The sequence below is a fragment of the Macaca mulatta genome, chromosome 7 (assembly GCF_049350105.2).
Source record: "Macaca mulatta isolate MMU2019108-1 chromosome 7, T2T-MMU8v2.0, whole genome shotgun sequence".
NCBI lineage: Eukaryota > Metazoa > Chordata > Mammalia > Primates > Cercopithecidae > Macaca > Macaca mulatta.
Window position 1 is genome coordinate 35,549,086 of NC_133412.1, and position 21,049 is coordinate 35,570,134.

The window sequence follows — 21,049 nt, forward strand, 5'->3', positions numbered from 1 at the left end:
GTCTCAAGTCCTAATAACAATCACTGCTGCAAAGGTCTTCCCCAAGAAAAAGAAAATTACCTGGATTCCAGAGATAACAGATGAAGTTTATTGGAGATTCGATAATCTAATTGGGTCAAGGGAAAATGTTGAGTTGATCTTTCTGATTAAGTAGCTGCTGACCTAGAAAGAAGAGGGAGGTGTAGCTGAGCTCGTTGTCCTCCAGTGCCCTCCCCTCCCCTTCTGTCTGGTTTGACTTGCTGCGATTACAGTCACTCCTTTGACTTGCTGTCTTATTTATTCAGCGCACTTGAATTGAGTACTTTCTACATAACAGACACTAGGGACACCACAGGACATAGTTGCCACCTCTGAGGAGCTCCCAAATTTGGTAAGAAGTTACCGTTTGTTTCCACCGAGATTGTCTAGTCAATCCTTAGAACCACCCCATGAAGTAAACAAGATGAGAATAGATATACCCATATTTTATTTTATAATTATTATTATAATATATCCATTTTATGACAGGGCACACTGAGGCACCGAGGAGCTCACTGTTCTGCCCCACGTCTCCAACAATCACACTCCTTAGAATTCCATCTGAAGCACTGTTTTGAGTATTCTGTCTTCTTGCCTCCACACTTATGAAATACACCTACATGGCCAATCTGTTAAAAGTTTCCACTAGTCATCAATGAAATAAGAAAAAAAAAAAAAAGGATGATAGGAAAGTTTTTTCATTAAACTAATTTTTTTCTATTTAAATAACTATTTTTCTATTCTGAAATTATGTCCTTCCTTCTTTTTGGTATTAAAATGCTCCTTTATAAAATGGAAGTTTTTTTTTTCTTTTTACTGCACTTATACGGCAACACAAAATATTGGTGATTCTGTTGATTCCTGTTGAAACCTGTTTGCTGGTCTTTGAGTCACTGCCGTAGATGCACATGGTCCCTGAGAAGGACAGAAAGGCCATCCCATCATTCAGGGGCATAGATGAGCCACTCTTACTATTTGCAATACCCAATGTGTCTGAGACCATGGCCTTGACGGGGAAGACAGGGACTCTTTGAGGAGCCTTGGATTGAGAAAAACAAGGAGCAGTGACATGCTGTGATCCCTTCACTCTGATTTACACAAGACCCAGGACACTCCATAGCCATGGCAACTAGCCCAAAATGACAAGGCTGATTAATTCCACAAGTGCATTATTCACGTGTCACCAAATATTGACTCTTATCAACCTCCTTCCCCCAGCCATCTGTCCTGGTGTGTCAAATCAAAATAAATCAACAAACAAAAAGTGGCAGGCAGACGCCACTCCAGGGATGCTGCAACCAATTGCACAGTCGCCAGGGCTAGACTGAGTTCTAAGCGGCTCTTTCATTTCTCCATCTCCCTTCTTCCCCAGATGACCAGGAGTGCGCGCGCACACACACACACACACACGTTTTAGATGGCAATGCTATGGCTATGTGAGAGGGAAAGGGTTGGGGTTGAGGGGGCTGCTGGGATGGAAAAGATTTAAAACGTCCTAGGAAGTGATAATGATAGGAGACCATTTATTGAGCTCTTATTAAGTACCAGGCATATAAACGTCATGCTAATGTTTAACCCTCACCACAACTTTGAGATATAGAAACTATTATTATTTCCCCTTTATGGATGAAAAACTAAAAATAATTTACATTAATTGACTTGCCCCAGGTCAAACATCTAGCAATTCATGGCCTGAATTCAAAGCCAATGCTTTGAATCCTTGCATGAGCCAACTCACCTGTCACTGTCACCTGGATGTGTCATTCGATCTCTCTGTGCCTCCATTTCTGCATCATGGTAATGATGCACCCAACTTACAGGGTTCTCGTGAGAGCTTAATGAGCTCATGCATGTCATGCATTCAGAATAATCCCCAGAACATAACAAGTGCTCAGTATGTGTTGGCTATTGTTACTGATAGCATTGTTATTTTTTATTACACAATATTGTCTCCCTTTGCTGAATGAAGGGAATGTGGAGGACACAGACTTTACAAGCAAAGAGAATATATTTGAGTGTATGAACATTCTTGGCAATCAAGTGCCAGAAGAACTACTTCTCTGTTACCAAGCAGGGAATAAGCTGTTTTCTCTACATCTGCCCACACCAGGTTGCACATTCTATACCCTGTAGATTGCTCAGCCTCTTGTTCTCCTCCCCACTTCCTCCTGTCTCTTCTCTTTTGACAGCTCTCCAGAGAGGCCTCTCACCCCACCTTCCATAGCTTTGTTTCCACTGAGTCAAAGGCTGTTAGATCATCTGTTTGTCCCCTGAATGGTCCTTAGAATGAACAGCCACATGGATGGCTTGGTGGTGGTGGTTCCAGCTCCCAAGGAAACAATTTCCAGCACTTTCCCCTCTGCAGCTTCCCACCAAGCTAGGAGAAAACATAGCAGTGATTTGACTGCAGCATCCCTGACAGCTGCTGCCCATCTCCACGTGGGGCTTCTGGTGCCCTCCAACAACTGGAAACTTGGTCTTAAATTTTTTAACTTGGAAAATACAAACAACGACCACCGTGAATGTGAGTCATTACTGTGATTTCTCTTTTCACTAAAGTCCATCCAATCACCAGTTTGAGCCTGTCACAAATCTGCTTCTCTCCCACACAACTTTCCCTGGCCACTGACTGCATTTTCAAAAGTAGCCGAAGGCCAGAGAACAGCCGTGCTGGTTCCCTCAAGAACAAATTGCAAATGGTGCATCATCGGCATGTGCTCCTGGCTTCTTCAAAGGATGCATTGAAATGTGCCAAATGGCAAAGAAGAATCATAGAATCCAGGTGTCTCCTAGTCACTAAGATATAACTGACATGAAACAAAAACTGTAAATTTTAAAAATGAAAGGAGCATCAGTCTGTAACTCCTTGTGCTGGATTGTTCTAGAGCCAACTTGTTTCCACTGGGCACTACATTTCCCAGGGCGTTCCGGATTTCAGCTGATCCAATGTGAATTTGTGTAGGATTTGGGAGGGGAAGTGAAGCTTTTCCCTCTGTTACTGTTACTGTTGGTGGTTACTGTTGGTTTGGAGAGGTGAGATCCACGTGGAGATGCCCATGAGTTCCAGCTGGTCACTTTTCTCCACTGCACATGCAGCTCTCCTTCCCGGATCCTGAGCCTGCTGACCGGCAGCGATGGCAAGCCCAGCACTGATGCCTTGCTGTGAATTCTGACCCAGCAGGCTTCCATGGACTTCCCTGCCTGCCTCCTTTGCAGTCCTGCTCCACTAGCTAGAGGAGCCTGGCTCCCCATCTTCCCTGAAAGTGCAGATTCCTTCTCCTGCTTCAGTGCTTGTTCATGACATTTCTATGACCCTCTAACTCCTCTTTTTAAACCCTTATTTTCCCAACACCTCCCACCATCATGGACAGTCTAATTCATAGAATATGTTCCTTTTACTACGAAGCTCATAGAGACTCTTACTACCTGGCTGGACCCTGACTGATGCTTGGCCAGATCAAGAGGTCAGAGTGTGAAGCAAAGAGAGACTTGTCAAGAGATGTCCATGGAGGGAGATACACTGAGCTATGTGCCCCCATCTCCTCCTTTACTTCCCATCTCATGATGGGCCACCATGGGATCTCCCAGGGAGCTTTGCTACGTGCTCTCTGCGGCTGAGATATCAGGAGCTGCCATCTAACTTATGCCTCAGAAAGCAGCAGCAGAAAATCAAGGTGGCTACACTGCGTTCCACTCACTCCCAGAGTTTGGGGACGGTGAGCAAGGGCTGCCTGGGAAGGTCAGCAAGGACAACTGAAAGGGGCAGAGCCACTAAGGAGCAAAAAGCCAGAGGTGAGCTCAGGCCTGCTGCTACCTCATTCCAGATTTCCCCAGGATTCATCAACTCAAAAATAAACATAAGGACAAGAAGAATGAAACGCAGGACTAGAACTTACATCAGCAAGTGCAGGGTCAAAAAGGAAGGCCTTGGTGAAGACACGGAGGCCCAGGTGCTTGGAAGTATGTTCAGCCTCTAGGTTTCTTTTGACCTTAGTAGGGGGAAGCAGTGACCAGCAGTCACTTGGGATGGAGGTACACCTACCAGGACAAGGGATCTGCAGGAGAGCCCAACAAGGAGAACCTTGGAGGGGCCCAAGAAAGCAGCTCTTGACAAAACAGCATTCGATATCTCTTAACCCAGAGGGCATGAGGCCAACTCCTGACACTGCCAGCATCTTGTTGAGCACAGCTTTCTCCCTCCTCTCTGACCCTGGAACGAGAGGTGGCAGTAAAAAAGGTGGCAAAGATTTGCTATAAAGTTAAGTTCCAGATTTTGGTTAATCTCTTAGAATGGACACGTTGAACTGAGGCTGTGTTTTGTGATAAAGTGACCACGCGGAGTGTGAACTGGCCAAGTGGGGGCCTGCTGGAGTTCTGTACCCAGGGGTGGGAAGAGCACTCCCACTGAAAAGACTCTAAAGTGGGAAAGGAAGCTGTGGTTGCTCGTGTGCAGAGGCCAGGCATTGGGCATGCCAGTCACAAACATCATGGCAGGGAGACTAGGCCTGCCGGCCTCACCTTGCATTTGCAGACCCCCAGGTTCCTCTAGTAGAGCCTCAGGCTCAGGAGGGGACACAGAGAAGGCTAAGGATGTAGGATTTTGAGGGCTTTCTCCGCTTTAAGCAGAGCTTTCACTGCTTTTTATGTACAAGTTTCAAATAAGCTTCCATTTGAAGGGGATAGAATTCCATTACTTTAAAAAGCTCTTGCAGCCTGCTTTCTGTCTAACCCCATTGAACCAATTACAGGGGGAAGGTGCTAGACAGGAAGCGATCTGCAGATGTGGAGGCAGAACTAGAGGCGCAGCTCTGACTTAAAACCCTGGGCCCTCCCCTGCCACCCCCGACCCCATGGTCCAACCTACTTTGACGTCTACTACTTGATTTCAGATTTCTCCAGGATTTGTCAACTCAAAAATAAATGTAAGGACAAGGATAATGAAACACAGGACTAGAACTTACATCAACAAGTGCAGAGTCAAAAAGGAAGGCCTTGGTGAAGAAATGGAGGCCCAGCTACTGGGAGCATGTTCAGCCTCTAGGTCTCTTTTGACCTCAGTGGTCCCCTGTCACCTGCGATGCTTGTGGAAAAGCAGATTCCCAGTCCCCATGCCATCCTGGGGTACGACCCAGAATCTGGATTTCTAATGAGCAGCTCAATGATCTAATTGCTAGGGTAAGTTTGGATCCATAGGGTGGTCACACATATCAGGCCAAGGATGCTCCACACGTGGTGGGCACAGAGTGCCGCACATGGGCCGGCTGCTCACCAGCAATGAGACACACCCTGGAGGAGTGTGACAAGGAAGCTTGCAGGCTGGGCAGGTCTTCGGGCTCTGGAGGAGCTCAAAGGGGTGATTTCTAGGCCAAGGAGGGCACCATGAAGGAACAGCAGCTGAGAGACCCCAGGAGTAATTCATGTAAGGACCTGTTCTAGAAGATAGCCCAGCAGAGGCAGGGCATTAGGCTACACAGTGGGTAGCACCTGGAATGATTCCAGAAGGAAGAGCTGGTGAAGGAGGCCTTAGAAGGGGGGTTGCAGCCTGAGGGACAGAATGAGGTCAGGCTGTAGGTGACAGGGATAATTCTGGTGAAGCCCTGTCTGGCCATCCCAGGGGGACTGAGACCTCAACGAATGAGGAAGAGGTTCTGCTAACTTGGGCATCTCGGGGTAGCTCTGGCCATGGACACTCAAGACAAGGTTGTGTATTTTCATAAGGAGTCTGAGCCCCAGAGCATCTGGAAATTAACATATTATTCTTGCTCATCTATGTCAGTGGTTCTCAACCAGGGCAACTTTGACAACATTTGGAGATATTTGGTCACCACTCCTGAAAGTCAGGGTGGAGAAGGTGCAAGTGCTACTGGCATCCAATGGACAGAGGCCAGGGAAGCTACTAAACATCCTACAGCACACAGGACACCCCCTACAACAAAGAACTACTCAGCCCAAAATGTCAATAGTGCCAAGGTTGAGAAACCCTCATCTATGATGAAATCCTTAGAGGAGCCCACTGCCGTTGGGAAAACTTACATTTGAGTTGCTATGATACGGAGCCCTGACTTAACTCTCTCCACAAAGCAGCACACGATGGAGTTCTCACACCCTGGAGGGCAGCCAGGCCTGGGAACCAGGCCCCGGCATGCAAGTATGTGCCGGCCACTGTGTACCATAGCAAGTTTTATTAAAAGAAAAGATAAACAGCAATCCATTGTGTAATCAGCTAATAATAGGTAGAGAAGCCTCTTGGCTTCTCACCCCGACACCCCCGCTGCAATGCCTCCTGCCATCTCTCACTGTCCCACGGCGATTGTTCTGCAATGTCACAGGGCATGTAAGAAGTACCTTTGCATCCTTAGCCCCGGCCACTAAGGCTCCACTCACATGGTTTCCAGCAGGCAAACCTGACGTCTCTTGCAAACTACCAAGTGCCCCAAGGCGGGGGCCGAGTGGGGGACCACGCATCTTGTTTTGTAATCTTTTAATGTGATGGTCAGCCAGCTGTGGCCACAAGAGGAGACACAGGAAAGACTCAGGGAAAAACAATATTGTTATGCTCACAGGTCCTAGAGACAGGAGGCATTGCACCTAGGGCCACAGGGGAAAGACACCAGAGTGGGGGAGAGGGGCTGCCAATCACGCTTTTATTGGGGCTTCTGAGGGAAAGGCAAGGCAGGGGACGGTGAACCCTTGGACTGGCTAGTTTGAATAATTTCGGCAGGCTCTACTCTCTAAGAATGGTCCCTGGTTGCCCGGTGTCTAGCCCCGGGGTGATTAAATCAGAGGAATGTTGCCTCTGGGTGTCTGGGCCAGACTCAGCTGGTGAGCTTCTGGACTGGTGAGTCTGCATATCAAAGGTGTAGTCTGCACTGGTCCCTTCACAGTCTCTAAGAATTGGCTAGCCCTGAGAGGGGTCGTGTCTCCCTAGCTAGAAAGGCTTTTTAAGATGTCAAAACATCATAATATACAGAAAATAAAAAATACAGGCTGAGTGCAGTGGCTCACACCTATAATCCTAGCACTTTGGGAGGCCAACGCGGGCAGATCATTTGAGGTCAGGAGTTCAATCAACACCAGCCTGGCCAACATGGTAAAACCCCATCTCTACTAAAAAATACAAAAATTATCTGGGTGTGGTGGCGGGTGCCTGTAGTCCCAGCCACTCAGGAGACTGAGGCAGGAGAATCGCTTGAACCGGGGAGGCAGAAGTTGTAGTAAGCTGAGATAGCGCCACTGAACTCCAGCCTGGGCGACAGAGCAAGACACCGTCTCAAAATAAATAAATAAATAAATAATACAAACAGTACATGTTTCTTCTCAGAAGAGCCAGTTCACTTTCTTTTGGGACCGTTCGGTTTGCAGATAGGGTGACTATAACTCACCCTAAACTCAGCATGTTTCTTGCCAGTCAACTATAGGTGTTCATGAGAGATCACTCCCAACTGTCCAGACAGCCGTACCCTACTTTCTCCCAATTTGCTCTCACGTGTGCAGGTCACTGAGGCACAAACATCATTCCTTCTAAGATATCAGGGACATGGGTTCTCTGAATCTCTCAAAGGTGTGACCAAGTTCCTTAAAGGGCATGGCAGGGTGCAGAAGGGTGAACGCACAGAAACCTTGCTCTCTCTAAGCAGGGCTCACCCGGATTCTTTCCACACTGGAAACAAATCTATTTGTTATTTTGAGCTTTGACTGAGATGACACTGATGACGTATAGCAAAGCAGGAATTATCTTTAGGAGCAGAAAGACGAAGATGTACTGTGGGTCTGATAAGATAAAAGCGGCAGCAGATAAAAACATTTATAAAGAGAGACGATGGCTATCTGCCAACCAGAAGAAAGAAAACTCACCCACTAAATAGAAAGAAGAAATGAAAGGAAGTCAAGCTGAATTCTGTGACAGGCTGCATATTAGCATTCTTTTCTGTAAGAAGATTCAGTAACAGAAGAGAAAATGGAAAGGGATGGTGGGTGCTGGAGTTTGGGAGCCTTTGATGACTGTGGAGAAGGTGTTTTGCCCTTCAGCAGCAGTTTCCTGTATATAAAAGGAAAGAGAGAATGCTGTGTTTGCCTCTCAGAGTCATGGTGATGTTTAAATGCAGTCAACATAGGTTAAAACACTGTGTGAGCTGGGAAGCATCATATGTTTAACAAATAGGTTCTCAAACTGTAGTATACAGAATTGTGGCTTAGAAGAGCTGTTAAAAGTACAGATTCTGACCCACTTTGGGCTGATTTTTGTCCAAGGTGAGAGACAAGGATCCAGTTTTGTTTTTCTACATGTGGTTTGCCAATGATTTCCGCGCTGTTTGTTGAATAGCGTGCCCTTCCCTCACCTTATGTTTTTGTTTGCTTTGCTGCAGATCAGTTGGCTATAAGTATTTGGCTTTATTTCTGGATTCTCTATCCTGTTCCATTGGTCTATGTGCCTATTTTTATGCCAGTACCATGCTGTTTGGGTGACTATAGCCTTGCAGTATAGTTTGAAGTAAGGTAATGTGATACCTCCAGATTTGTTCTTTTTCTGTACTCTTGCTTTGGCTATGTAAGCTCTTTTTTGGTTCCATATGAATTTTAGGATTGTTTTTTCTAGTTCTGTGAAGAATGATGGTGGTATTTTGATGGAAATTGCATTGAATTTGTAGACTGCTTTTGGCAGTGTGCTTATTTTCACAATATTGATTCTACCTATCCATGAGCATGGGATATGTTTCCATTTGTTTGTGTTATCTACGATTTCTTTCAGCAGTGTTTTGTAGTTTTCCTTGTAGAGGTCTTTCACCTCCAAATGGTGTTCACAGCAACTTGGATGGAATTGGAGGCCACTATTCTAAGTCAAGCAACTCAGGAATGGAAAATCAAAACACTGTACGTTCTCACTTATAAGTAGGAGCTAAGCTATGAGGATGTAAAGCCATAAGAATGATATAATGGACCTGGAAACTTGGGGGAAGATAGGGAGGGGGTGAGATATAACACTACACATTGGGTGCAGTGTACACTGCTTAGGTGATGGGTGCACCAAAATCTCAGAAATTACTGCTAAATAACTTATCTATGTAACCAAACACCACCTGTTCCCCAAAAACCTATTCTTTTTTTAGTACAGATTCTGGATCTCAATCCAGAGATGCTGATTCAGTAAGTTTGAGCTGGGGCCAGGAATCTGAATTTTGGACAAGAACTGCAGATTATATGGAAGCAGGAAGTCTCAACAGTCCATGAGATAGAGGAAATGGAGGCACAGTAAAGTCGGGTAGCTCACCCAAGATCACCTAGTAAGTGAGCCAGTAAGTGGTAGAGGCAGCTCCCAAGAGATCTCAGACTCAAAGAAAAGCAAGGCTGCAGAGATCTGGGCAGGGGCCCCTTCCCCTGCCCTCTCCTCTGAAGCAGCAAGCAGGGTTGCAGCCCGGGTCCACAAGCATCCAGCAAACTCAGAAGGGCTGTATCCCTGCATCCCTTGAGCTTCAAGCAAACAAATGTGCCTGGGACCTGTATAAACACATAGGCACATGAATGATAGAGACTGGGGAAGAAAGGGGAAGGGAAGTGCCACATTAAACATTAGACATTCCACCCAGCTTATGCTTCTGTGTATCACTGAGAAGATTCACTGGTATAAAAAAAAAATGCTCTAAAACATGTCAATGCCAAGATGATTAAAATGCCATTCTGTACTGTCAGTGTATGGAAAGGAGAGATAACTGCAACTGGGACGCCACATTTTCAGGAAATAATAGAAAATGAGTAAATAGGGTTACAAAACCCAGAGTCACAGAATGTTAGAGCTGGATGTGCCTTTGGGGAGCCCCTCTATATTACAGTTGGGAACACCAAGTCCTAGTGAGGAAAGTGCCAGGTGGGCCAGCAGAACCTAGCCCCAGACCTTGGAGTTCTGCCCCCAATCTGCCGAGTATCTCACACCACACTCTGTCCTCGCAAAGCTTTAAAGCAGAAGTGTCCAAACTTTTGGCTTCCTTGGGCCACAATGGAAGAAGAATTGTCTTGGACCACACATAAAATACACTAATACTAACAATAGCTGATGAGCTGAAAAAAAAATAAAAAAATAACAAAATAACAAAAATAATCTCATAATGCTTTTTTATTTTTATTTTTATTTTTGAGACGGAGTCTCGCTCTGTCGCCCAGTCTGGAGTGCAGTGGCAGGATCTCGGCTCACTGCAACCTCCGCCTCCCGGGTTTACGCCATTCTCCTGCCTCAACCTCCCGAGTAGCTGGGACTACAGGCGCCCGCCACCTCGCCCGGCTAGTTTTTTTTGTATTTTTTAGTAGAGACGGGGTTTCACCGTGTTAGCCAGGATGGTCTTGATCTCCTGACCTCGTGATCCGCCCGTCTCGGCCTCCCAAAGTGCTGGGATTACAAGCTTGAGCCATCGCACCCGGCTACTCATAATGTTTTTAAAAAGCTTATGGATTTGTGTTGGGGCACCTGCGGCCCATGTGCCACAGGTTGGACAAACTTGCTTTAAAGGAAAGGAGATCTATGAAGCAGGATTCCTTCCAAATACCACCTTTACCTCACTCACAGCCTCGATGGAGCTGTGGATGCAGGAAGAACAGAAGAGAGGTGAAGATTTCTAGTCAGCAGTTGCAGTAGGTAGGGAGAGAGTCCCAAACGTTAATTAAGGAGTCCATCAATCCCAATTCTCCAACTCACGCACAGAATTTGAAATAAAGAGAATAAGTGATGGGGGAAGAGACCCCCAAGAAAGGCACTCAGCAATGAGTTGGAAGGGGTGGGCACATTTGCCTAGTTACCCAAGGATGCTCTCCAAGAAAACCAGACCTTTGAGACACAGGCTGCAGTGGCTGGAAATAGAGCTGGGATGGCAGGGCAGGTCATGTCCAGCTCTAAACCTTCCCAAACCTTGGCCAAGCATCCCAGGTCTGCCACCATCTGGCTGCACCCTGCCCATCCAATTTTATCTTCTACCACCACCCTGCCGACAGCACAGATCCTATCCCTGGTGGATCGGTCTAACCAGCCAATACCCTGGGAGGAGTACTGGTGTCAGCCCAGAAGCCCAGCCCAGGGGCAGTCCTTGACGAGGGAAGAGAAAGAATTTCCAGGGGATGGAGGAGTTGGGGTAAGGCTATGGAGACTGGAGGAAAGGAGCCACAGGTCTCTGGAGACAGGCCTGAGCAAGGGCACACCAGGACTCCTGCGCTTTATCCACCCTGCTCCATCAGCACTGTCCCCTCCACAGGTACTTGTACCCTAGTTGGGATGGTGACATCAACATAGAGGGGGAAGTGACCTCGCCATCAGCTATGAGCTCCCCACCCTCCAGTGACCAAGTAAGTCAAGGCCACCTCTAGAGCAGCCCATTGCCCTGGGTTTTGCCAAGAACAGCAGGTGATAAAAATGGACAAGATGGAAGGATCCAAATGTGTTCTTTTCTCTTGACAAAGAGATTATAACAAGGATTACTGGCTTGGACTGAGTAAGCCCTGAGAGTTATCACCAGAATGTGGGGCTCTAGGAGTGAAAAAAAAATGATACTATCTCAATGGTGACAGATAAAGAGACAAGAGCTTATTTTTACCCAGACTGGTAACATAGCAGTGACCCTGGAATCTGGGTTATAGCCACCCATTGGCTTTGGCTTTGAGTTTGTTTAAAACCAGCCTGTAAAAAAAAAGTAGTAGGAAAGATACTCAAGATGTTATCCATGAAAACAACCCACTAGATAGCCCCCTAAGCAGTGGGCTTATCAAACTGTCTTCATTTTTCTGAACAGAACCAGGATGTGCTGGAGACACCAAGAAGAATAATTGCCCTAGCAATCCCTGTAAGTCTCCTAAGAGCCTCTTGAATTTCCTTTTTTTCTATTTATCTTGGTAATGAATTCTCTGAGCCTTTGGCTCGCCAGTTCAGTTATCTTTCCATACCCCTGACAAAAGCATAGCTGCGGGGAAAGATAATATTTTTGTAATCAAATGAGTATCAGTGAGATCCACGCAGCAGCTTCTGACATAGTTTTTAATGACTTGATTCTTCAGCAGCTTCTCCCAGGAGAAAGCCTTTGGGTATGATATGAATATGAAGAAATAGTCTGGATTTATTCAACTCATCATTTTTTTAACTTTAATAATTGTCCACAGAAACCCTTGAACTTTCTAGCTTTTTCTACATAGACAATGGAAAGGGGAAATTTGAACAATTATTTAGAAGATTTGATCAGTTTCGACTTGTAGTTTGGATCTTCAAGCATAAACACTTAGAGTTTTGAAAGAGCTTCGTTAGAATCTTTGCTCTGTTGTTTAACCTCTCTCTGTTGCAATTTCCAAGCCTATGAAATAGAGATTATCATAGTACCTTCCTCATAAAGACATTATGAGAATTACACAAAATAATGACCATAAACATTTAACACAGAGCCAGCTCAGTAAATGTTAGCTTTTCTTTCCTGTAGAAACCAACAGATGATCTCAAATTTCCATTTTATTTTGCCTCTACGGACATGGCTTCTAGATATTCTAAATGTCACATGGGCAGCTGTAACAGTGAACAAACAGCCTCTCTGAGCAAAATGAAGTCAATGGGACCTGCGTATTTATCACATGGAGGAGAAATTGGCTAAAAGATTGCCGCATTTGTTTCCTAGGGCTACTGCAACAAATTATCACAAACTGGGCAGCTAAAAAAAAAAAAAGCGGAAATTTATTCTCCCACAATTGTTGAAAGCTAGATGTTCAAAATGAAGGTGTCAGCAGGGGCAGTTCCTTCCAGAGGCTCTGAGGGAGAACATTTCCTGTGTCTTAGCTTCAGGTGGCTGCTGGTAATCTGTGACATTCCTTGGCTTGGTGCTGCACGAGTTGTCTCTGCCTCAGTCTTCACATGGCCTTTCTCTCTGTTCTATGTGTCTTAAATCTCCTTCTCCTTTCTTTTACAAGGACACCAGTCATTGGATTTAAGGGCCACCCTAAATCCAGGATGATCTCATTTGAGATTCTTAACTTAATCATAACTACAAAAACCCTATTTCCAATAAAGGTCACATTCACAGGTATCAGGGGTTTGGAGTTTGAACGTATCTTTCTGGAGAATGACACTATTCAACCCACTACAATTACTTTGAGTTCTTCAAACAAAATATGTCCCACTACTTTGTTTTAGGAATGAAACGACTTCAAAGCAAGTGCAATTCATTTTCCATTTTATCTTTAGAAGCCCAAATACAAAATTTACAAAGTGTGGATTGTATCAAGGATTGAAGTTTCTTTGGAACCTAGAATTCTTTTAAGTCATGATAGAAGATGAAGGCAAATAAACTCATCCTGGTAATTTTGATAACTGAATTTCAAATTTCTCAGTTCTAGTTCATGATGCTGTCTTAGGCAGAATAATGGCCTTCCAAAGATGTCCATGTCCTAATCCCTGGAACCTGTGAGCATGTTTCCTAACATAGCAAAAGGGTATTAAGGTTGCACAGAGGATTGCTAATCAGCTGACTTCCAGATAGGAAGCTTATCCTGGAATATTTAGCAGGCCCCATGTAATCACAGGCATCCTTAAAAGAGGCAGAAGAGGTCAGAGTGATGCCATGTGAGAAGGACTTGTCCCTGACTCTGAAGATCCAGAAAGGGGCCACAACTCAAGGCATGCAGGCAGCTTCAAGAATTTGGGAAAGGGAAGGACATAGTCTCATGCAGAAAGGAGCACAGCCCTGCCAAAGTCTTGGGTCCAACAGTGTGACCCATGTTGGACTTCTACTTCAGAACTGTAAAATAATAAATTTGTATTAAGTCACCAAATTTGTGGAAATTTGTTATGACAGCAACAGAAAACGAATACACACACACTCTGATTGAACACAGTGGCCTTTCCTACTTAAACTCCACTGAAAAGATGCTCAAGGGTGGGCAAAAGGAGGCATGAACTCACAAGGACAAAGGACAGAGGAGAGGAGAAAAGAGCAGCAGGTGTGTTGACGTGAGAAGGCAAATGGTCAGGTGGTACCTCACCTAGCTGTCCTCATACAAGCTAAATCCTAAGCCATCAGTGTGAAGACAAGTAGCAGCCCAATCTGTTCTGCAAAACCCCCCAAAAGGTTCAGAAATTAGTGGCACCAGATAGATCTAGAGGTTGGGGTAAACAGGAGGCTATAAACGGGATTGTTTAAGTCTTTTCAAAGAGCAGTTACAGCCCCACATTCTATATCCCTCACTGACCAGCCAGACAACTGCTGCTCCCCAGCAAAAGACCAGTGGATTTTGCCCATAAAGGATGTAACCTACAATCTCCACATGGAAGAACACCAGGCATTGCTGAAGACGGGGGATAGAACCAAAACATAGGAATCAGTGGACATTGACACTGTGAATGTCAGATTCCAGCTCTCTTCCTCTCCTCAGCTCCCAGACCCAGTGTCGAGGTCTATTTTCTCCAGGCAGGGGATCGGAAACATCTAATCTGGAGACTTAAATCTGACCAGCTTTTCAATGTCCCACTCTGAAAGTGGGACAAGAACCATCACACGTTTGAGGAAACTCTCCCTCTGAGACAGGCTCCCCCAAAATTATTGAAAAACAACTTGGAGGAAAGAGACTACGCAGAGAGAAGCAAACTTCAACAACTAAAGTTGTCAGAGTAGCCTCAGGGAGATAACATACTGCATTTGTGAAACAGGAACAGGATGCTCTATCAAAGGAATGTCAAAGAACAAAACAAAATTTTTAAGTTAAAAAATGATACGAGAAATTATAAACCCAATAGAAGGATTGGAAAATAAAGCTGAAGAAATAATAAAGTAAAAAGACGAAGCGATAAAAAATATAGGAGGAAAATTATGAAATCTAAACCATCAGTCTAGAAGTCCAAGATAGAGAAACATAAAAAAAAGAGGGAGGGAGAGCACCATTAAATAAGAATTTCTAGAGAATTTCCTAGAAGGGAAGGGCATGAGTTGAGTGTACTCATCAAGTATCAGCAAAATGGGTGAAAAAAGACCTGAAGTAAAGGCATATCATCTGAAAGTTTAGGGCAAAAGGGACAGAGAAATTTTACACACTTCTGAGGGTGGGGGCAGAATGTTTATACAAAAGATTCAAAATCAGAATGTCATTGGGTTTCTCAAAGAAACACTTATAGCTAGAACACAGAGTCATGCCTTCAAAATTCTAAGGGAAGATGGTTGCCAACCTAGAATTTTATATCCGGGTGATTCTTAACATGTTCAATGAGATTTTGGAGGCAGAGAGATATCTGACACACATAGAGAAGGCCATGTGAAGACACAGCAGAAAGAGATTTGAAGATGCTGGCCTTGAAGGCTGGAGTGACGTGGCCCACAAGATAAGGAATGCTGGCAGCCTCTAGAAGCTGGAAGATTCAAGGAATGGATTCTATCCTTGGACCTCCAGAGGGAGCTGGCCCTGCCAACACTTGATTGCAGCCTAGTGAAACAGATTTCAAAGTTCTGGCCTTCAAAACAGTGAAAAAATAAATGTGTCATTTGAAGCAATCCTGTTGTTAGTAATTTGGTTACAGCAGCCACAGAAAACTAATACAGAGCCCCCAGTCCAATTTCTTACCTTCCACAAGACACCTGTTCTGTGGTTGATCTAGGACCTGAGTACAAGTACGTTCGCTTGTAAAATACATAGTGCTGTTATGTAAAAGACATTGTGTCTTTATTCCTATTATTCATATTAGGCTATAGATCTTACTTTGACTCTTTCTTTTTGTATTCAACTTTATGTTAAGGTTTTTCTGTGCTGGCAGGTGTATGCACACCTGCTCTGATGCTTCATCAAGAGGCAGATAATTGCTAAAGGGCTGATGCAATCTTTTCAGGACCTGGCAAAAAGAACAGATATTACAGTTGGGCCAAAAGTACAATGAGAGGATAAAGCATCAGCTCTGTGCGTGTATAAGTGAGTGACAAGTATGATTTTTTGGGGGTTCTCCTGCCTATCCTTTTCTCAAAAGTCCTCTCTGCCCTGGCCCACTCCCCAAGAGACTCCTGGGACACAAAAGGCCTAACAATTCCAGCTGTCTTGCTTGACAAATTGGAATGGAAGTCAGCAATGGTTTTCCCTCTAACATCCTCTGGGAAATCCATCCAATGATATGTTCCCAGGCGTCCCCTGCTTTCAAAGCTATAATGTTCAAACACCAAGTGGCACCCGCCATGTACAGCACATTAGTGTCAGGAAGCAGTGCAAGCATTGAAAGGGACAGAGACAGCCCCCAGGCGGAAAAGGAGCCAAAGCTATTTAGAAACGGGGATGACATGGGCTCAGCTGCTTCCAAGTGTATGGAGGCTGGTGCTGAGCAACTGCTTCCACTGAGTCAAGGAGCAGACACAGTGGACCTGCGCTGACAAGAAGAATCTGGCTTAAACACTAGACAGGGCTTTTTCACAGGGGAGGTGAGAGACAACAATCATGCAGCCCTAAAGGCGGAAGATGTGGACTAGAATAAACTCCATAGGAGCAAACATTGTGTGAGAGGGACCCTAACAATCACCTGTTTTAGTTCTACCACTAGTTTGCTTAAGAACCTGAGAGACTGGGTATAGTGGCTCATGCTTGTAATCAGCACTTTGAGAGACCAAGGAGGGAGGATTGCTTGAGGCCAGGAGTTCGAGACCAGCCTGGGTAACACAGTGAGACTTCATCTCTATTTTAAAAAGTTTTTTCATTAGACAGGTATGGTGGCACATGCCTGTAGTTCCAGCTACTCAGGAGGCTGCGGCAGAAGGATCCCTTGAGCCCAGAAGGTTGAGGCTCCAGTGAATAGTGATCATGCCACTGCACTCCAGCACAAGCAACAGAGCAAGACTCTGTCTCTTAGGAAAAAAAAAAAAAAAAGAATCAGAGCCAAGCCCCTTTGTGTCAGTTTCCTCATCTGTCAAGAGGCAGGTTCAAAAGATATGGCTGCACAAAATTAACTCAAAATAATCCTAGAACGAAATTTAAGAGCTGAAATTCAAAACTTCAAGAAGAAAACATAGGAGAAAATCTTTATAACCTTGGCTTAGATGGATATTTCTTAGATATGACAACAAAGCATGATCTGTAAAAGAAAAAAGTGATAAACAGGACTTCATCAAAATTAAACAACTTCTGCCTTCAATTCATTTTAATTTCAAAAGAAATTTAAATATAAGCCAAAGACTGGGAAAAAAACATTTTATATATCTGATAAAGGCTTATATTCAAAACATATAAAGAATTCTTAAAATTGACTGGGCGTGGTGGCTCACGCCTGTAATCCCAGCACTTTGAGAGGCCAAGGCAGGCGAATCACGAGGTCAGATCAAGATCATCCTGGCTAACATGGTGAAACCCCCTCTCTACTAAAAATACAAAAATTAGCTGGGCGTGTTGGTGAGCACCTGTAGTCCCAGCTACACGGGAGGCTGAGGCAGGAGAATGGCATGAACCCGGGAGGCGGAGCTTGCAGTGAGCAAGATTGTGCTACTGCACTCCAGCCTGGGCAGCAGAGCAAGACTCCATCTCAAAAAAAAAAAAAAAAATTGGGCTGGATGCAGTGGCTCACACCTGTAATCCCAGCACTTTGGGAGGCTGAGGCGGGCACATCGCTTAAGCTCAGGAGTTTGAGACCAGCCTGGCCAACATGGCAAAACCCCATCTCTACCAAAAATAAAAAAATTAGCCAGGCATGATAGTGCACACCTGTAATCCTAGCTACTTGGGAATCTGAGGCACGAGAATTGCTTGAACCTGAGAGGCCAAGGTTGCAGTGAGCCAAAATCGTGTCACTGCACTCCAGTCTAGGAGACAAAGCAAGACTCTGTCTCAAAAACAAACAAACAAGAAAGAATCTTAGCATTTAATAATGAGTCAAGATTTGAATAAATATTTTACCAAAGATGTATCAATGGCTAACAAAAATGTGAAAAGATGTTCAACACCACTAGACTGTAGGGAAGTGCAAATTAAAACCACAGTGAGATACCATCCGCTAAATGTCTATAACAAAGAAGTCTGATGGTACCAAGTGTTTGCAAGGATGTGGAAAAACTGGAAGGTTCATACACACTGTGGGAATGTGAAATGGTTGCAGTGTCTTTGGAAAAAGTGTGACAGTTTCTTTAAAAGTTAAATATACATCCGCCATACAACCTACAATTCCATTCCTAGGTATGTACGCAAGAGAAATAAAAACATGATTTTATTTGTACATGATTTGTACATGAATGTTCATAGCAGCATTAGGCGTAATAGTTCAACTCTGGAAGCAATCCAAATGTTCATCAAGTAGTGAATGGATTTAAAAATGTGGTGTTTTAGTCCATTTGTGCTTCTGTAACAAAATACCTGACACTGACTAATGTATAAACAACAGAAATTTATTTCTCACAGTTCTGGAGTCTAGAAGTCCAAGACCAAGATGCTAGTATTTGGTGTCTGATGAGGGCCCAATCTCTACTTTTAAGCTGGCACCTTGTCATTGTGACTTCTGGATGGCAGTAATGCTGTGTCTTCACACGGTGGAAGGAACAAAAAAAAAAGAAAAACAAAAGATTCCTACCTAGTTCCTTCTAGCCCTTTTATAAGGCACTAATCCCAACCATGAGGTCTCTGCCCTATGGCTTAATCACCTCCTGAAGGCTCAATTTCTTAATACTGTTGCATGGGGCATCAAGTTTCAACATGAATTTCAAAGGAGACAACAAACATTCAAACCATAGCATGTGGTGTATCCACACAATGGAACAGTACTCAGCAACAACATGGTCAAAACTCAGAAACATTACGCTGTGTGAGGGAACCAAACATAAAAGGCTATATGTGTGATTCCATTATAAGAAAAGTCTACTAACAGCAAAACTATAGATACAGAAAGCAGAAATTGGCTGAAGTGGAGGTGGGGAGGGGTAGAGGAGGGGCAGGTAGGAAACGGAGTGTCAGGCATCATGGGGAATTTTTGGAGTGATGCAGTGGTGATGGCTGTACAGTTGTATAAATTTACCCCAAATCATCCATTTACAATGGGTGAGTTCCATGATTTATAAGGTCTACCTTGGTAAAACGGAATGAAATAAGATTGTGACAAAATGGAGGCTTCCCATGCCTCTGAAAGTTTATACAAACATTGGTTTTTGTTGAAAACGCACCCACTTATTCACCAAGCTTAGCAGAAAATTCTTAAGAACCATGGTCCAGGAGGTGGTGGCGTTGGTAAATTTTACCCCAGTCAGGGTAAAGTTAACCTGGGTTGACAACCTTGTAAAGTAGGCGGCTTTGTTTGTCTTCTGTTCTCTTTCCTCTCCTCCAGGTTAGCACTTCTGTTCACCAGTCAGGTGTTTTCACCCTTTCTGTGCCCACTGTCCTCAAGTGAGTAACAGACACAAACGTTCAAAGGGTGAGTTATTTAGACCCAGAGAGATAGGTTCTTCCTCTGTACAGGGGGTAGCATGTTTTGGCTGTGTCCCCATTCAAATCTCAACTTGAATTGTATCTCCCAGAATTCCCACATGTTGTGGGAGGGACCCAGGGGGAGGTAATGGAATCACGGGGACTGGTCTTTCCCATGCTCGTATTCTTGTAATAGTGAATAAGTCTCACGAGATCTGATGGGTTTACCAGGGGTTTCCGCTTTTGCTTCCTCTTCATTTTTCTCTTGCCACCACCATGAGAGAAGCACCTTTCACCTCCCACCATGATTCTGAGGCCTCCCCAGCCATGTGGATCTGTAAGTCCAGTTAAACCTCCTTCTTCCCAGTCTCGGGTATGTCTTTACAGCAGCTTGAAAATGGACTAATACAGTGGTGATAATAAAACCAATCACCAACCTCATCATGCCAAAGGGCATAAATGAGATTAAATGCTTATGAAGCACCAGCCCAGTGTCTACATACAGGAACTGCTCTACAAAGATCATCTGCTAGCTTCTCCTATTGTTTACCAAACCGGCTTCCAGGAAAGAGGGTACTGTTAGTCATTGACACCTTGTGGGAATGCATTTCATTAAATTCCTTCTCTGCAACTGAAACCACCCTTTTCAGAGGAGATGAAAGGCTCTTACCCTGCCAAGGGGAAAGATGGGCACAGGCCAGTCCCCGTCTTCCTAAAACTCCTGAAACTCACTCCCTCGTCTCCTTACTTGGTTGCCCACCAATGGCTTTAGAAAGTCAATTTTTGGCAGATCAAAAACTGCACTTTCCTGTCTCGAAGCGCTGTGCTGTCTGTCACAGGATCTCAATGAGGGTAGTGCTATTTTCAGATCAGATCAGCAGACACACCCAGAATGCCAAGGACACAGCCACAGTCACCTGAATGTTGTGTGCTTGTTTGTTATTTTCACTAAGAACAATGGTGTGGACAGAGCTGGGACCAGGGTGAGGCCAGCAGGGTGCTTAGGGTACAATATTTAAGAAGGTAACCTTTCGGCCGGGCGCGGTGGCTCAAGCCTGTAATCCCAGCACTTTGGGAGGCCGAGGCGGGCGGATCACGAGGTCAGGAGATCGAGACCATCCTGGCTAACACGGTGAAACCCCGTCTCTACTAAAAATACAAAAAGAAATTAGCCGGGCGTGGTGGCGGGCGCCTGTAGTCCCAGCTACTCCGGAGGCTGAGGCAGGAGAATGGCGTGAACCCGGGAGGCGGAGCTTGCAGTGAGCCGAGATCGCGCCACTGCACTCCAGTCTGGGCGACAGAGCGAGACTCCGTCTCAAAAAAAAAAAAAAAAGAAGGTAACCTTTCAGTGTCCTCCTCACCCTTGTGTGACCCTGAGGATGAGTGCCTGTTTAAGAATGAGTCTCCAGGACACATTTAGGGAGGCACATGCAAATGCGTGGTAGGCCCAGAGAGCATGTCTCCTTCAGTGTTGCACCCTAGACACCTCACTTGCCTTTGGGGCAGCCCGAGTGAAAAGGGCCTGGACCCAAGCCCAGATGCTGCTGTTAGAGCACCAGCTTTGCCAACAATTAGCTGTGTACCCTTGAGCAAGTTTATGTCTCCTATTTCCTGCCTGTCCTGGTTCTGTGACTCAAGGGCTACCTCACTCCTCTCAGTAACAGAGAAAAAC

At 44.9% G+C, this 21,049-nt stretch overlaps 1 long non-coding RNA gene across 2 annotated transcripts in view; it reads right to left on the reverse strand.

Moving 5' to 3' along the window:
- LOC114679419 (uncharacterized) overlaps positions 1-21,049 on the reverse strand; it is a 295,661-nt gene that overhangs the window by 73,069 nt on the left and 201,543 nt on the right. For both annotated transcript variants that reach the window (XR_013395614.1, XR_013395613.1), the window contains exon 3: positions 61-162. This is a non-coding gene — a long non-coding RNA (uncharacterized LOC114679419). The remainder of the gene's footprint in view (positions 1-60; positions 163-21,049) is intronic.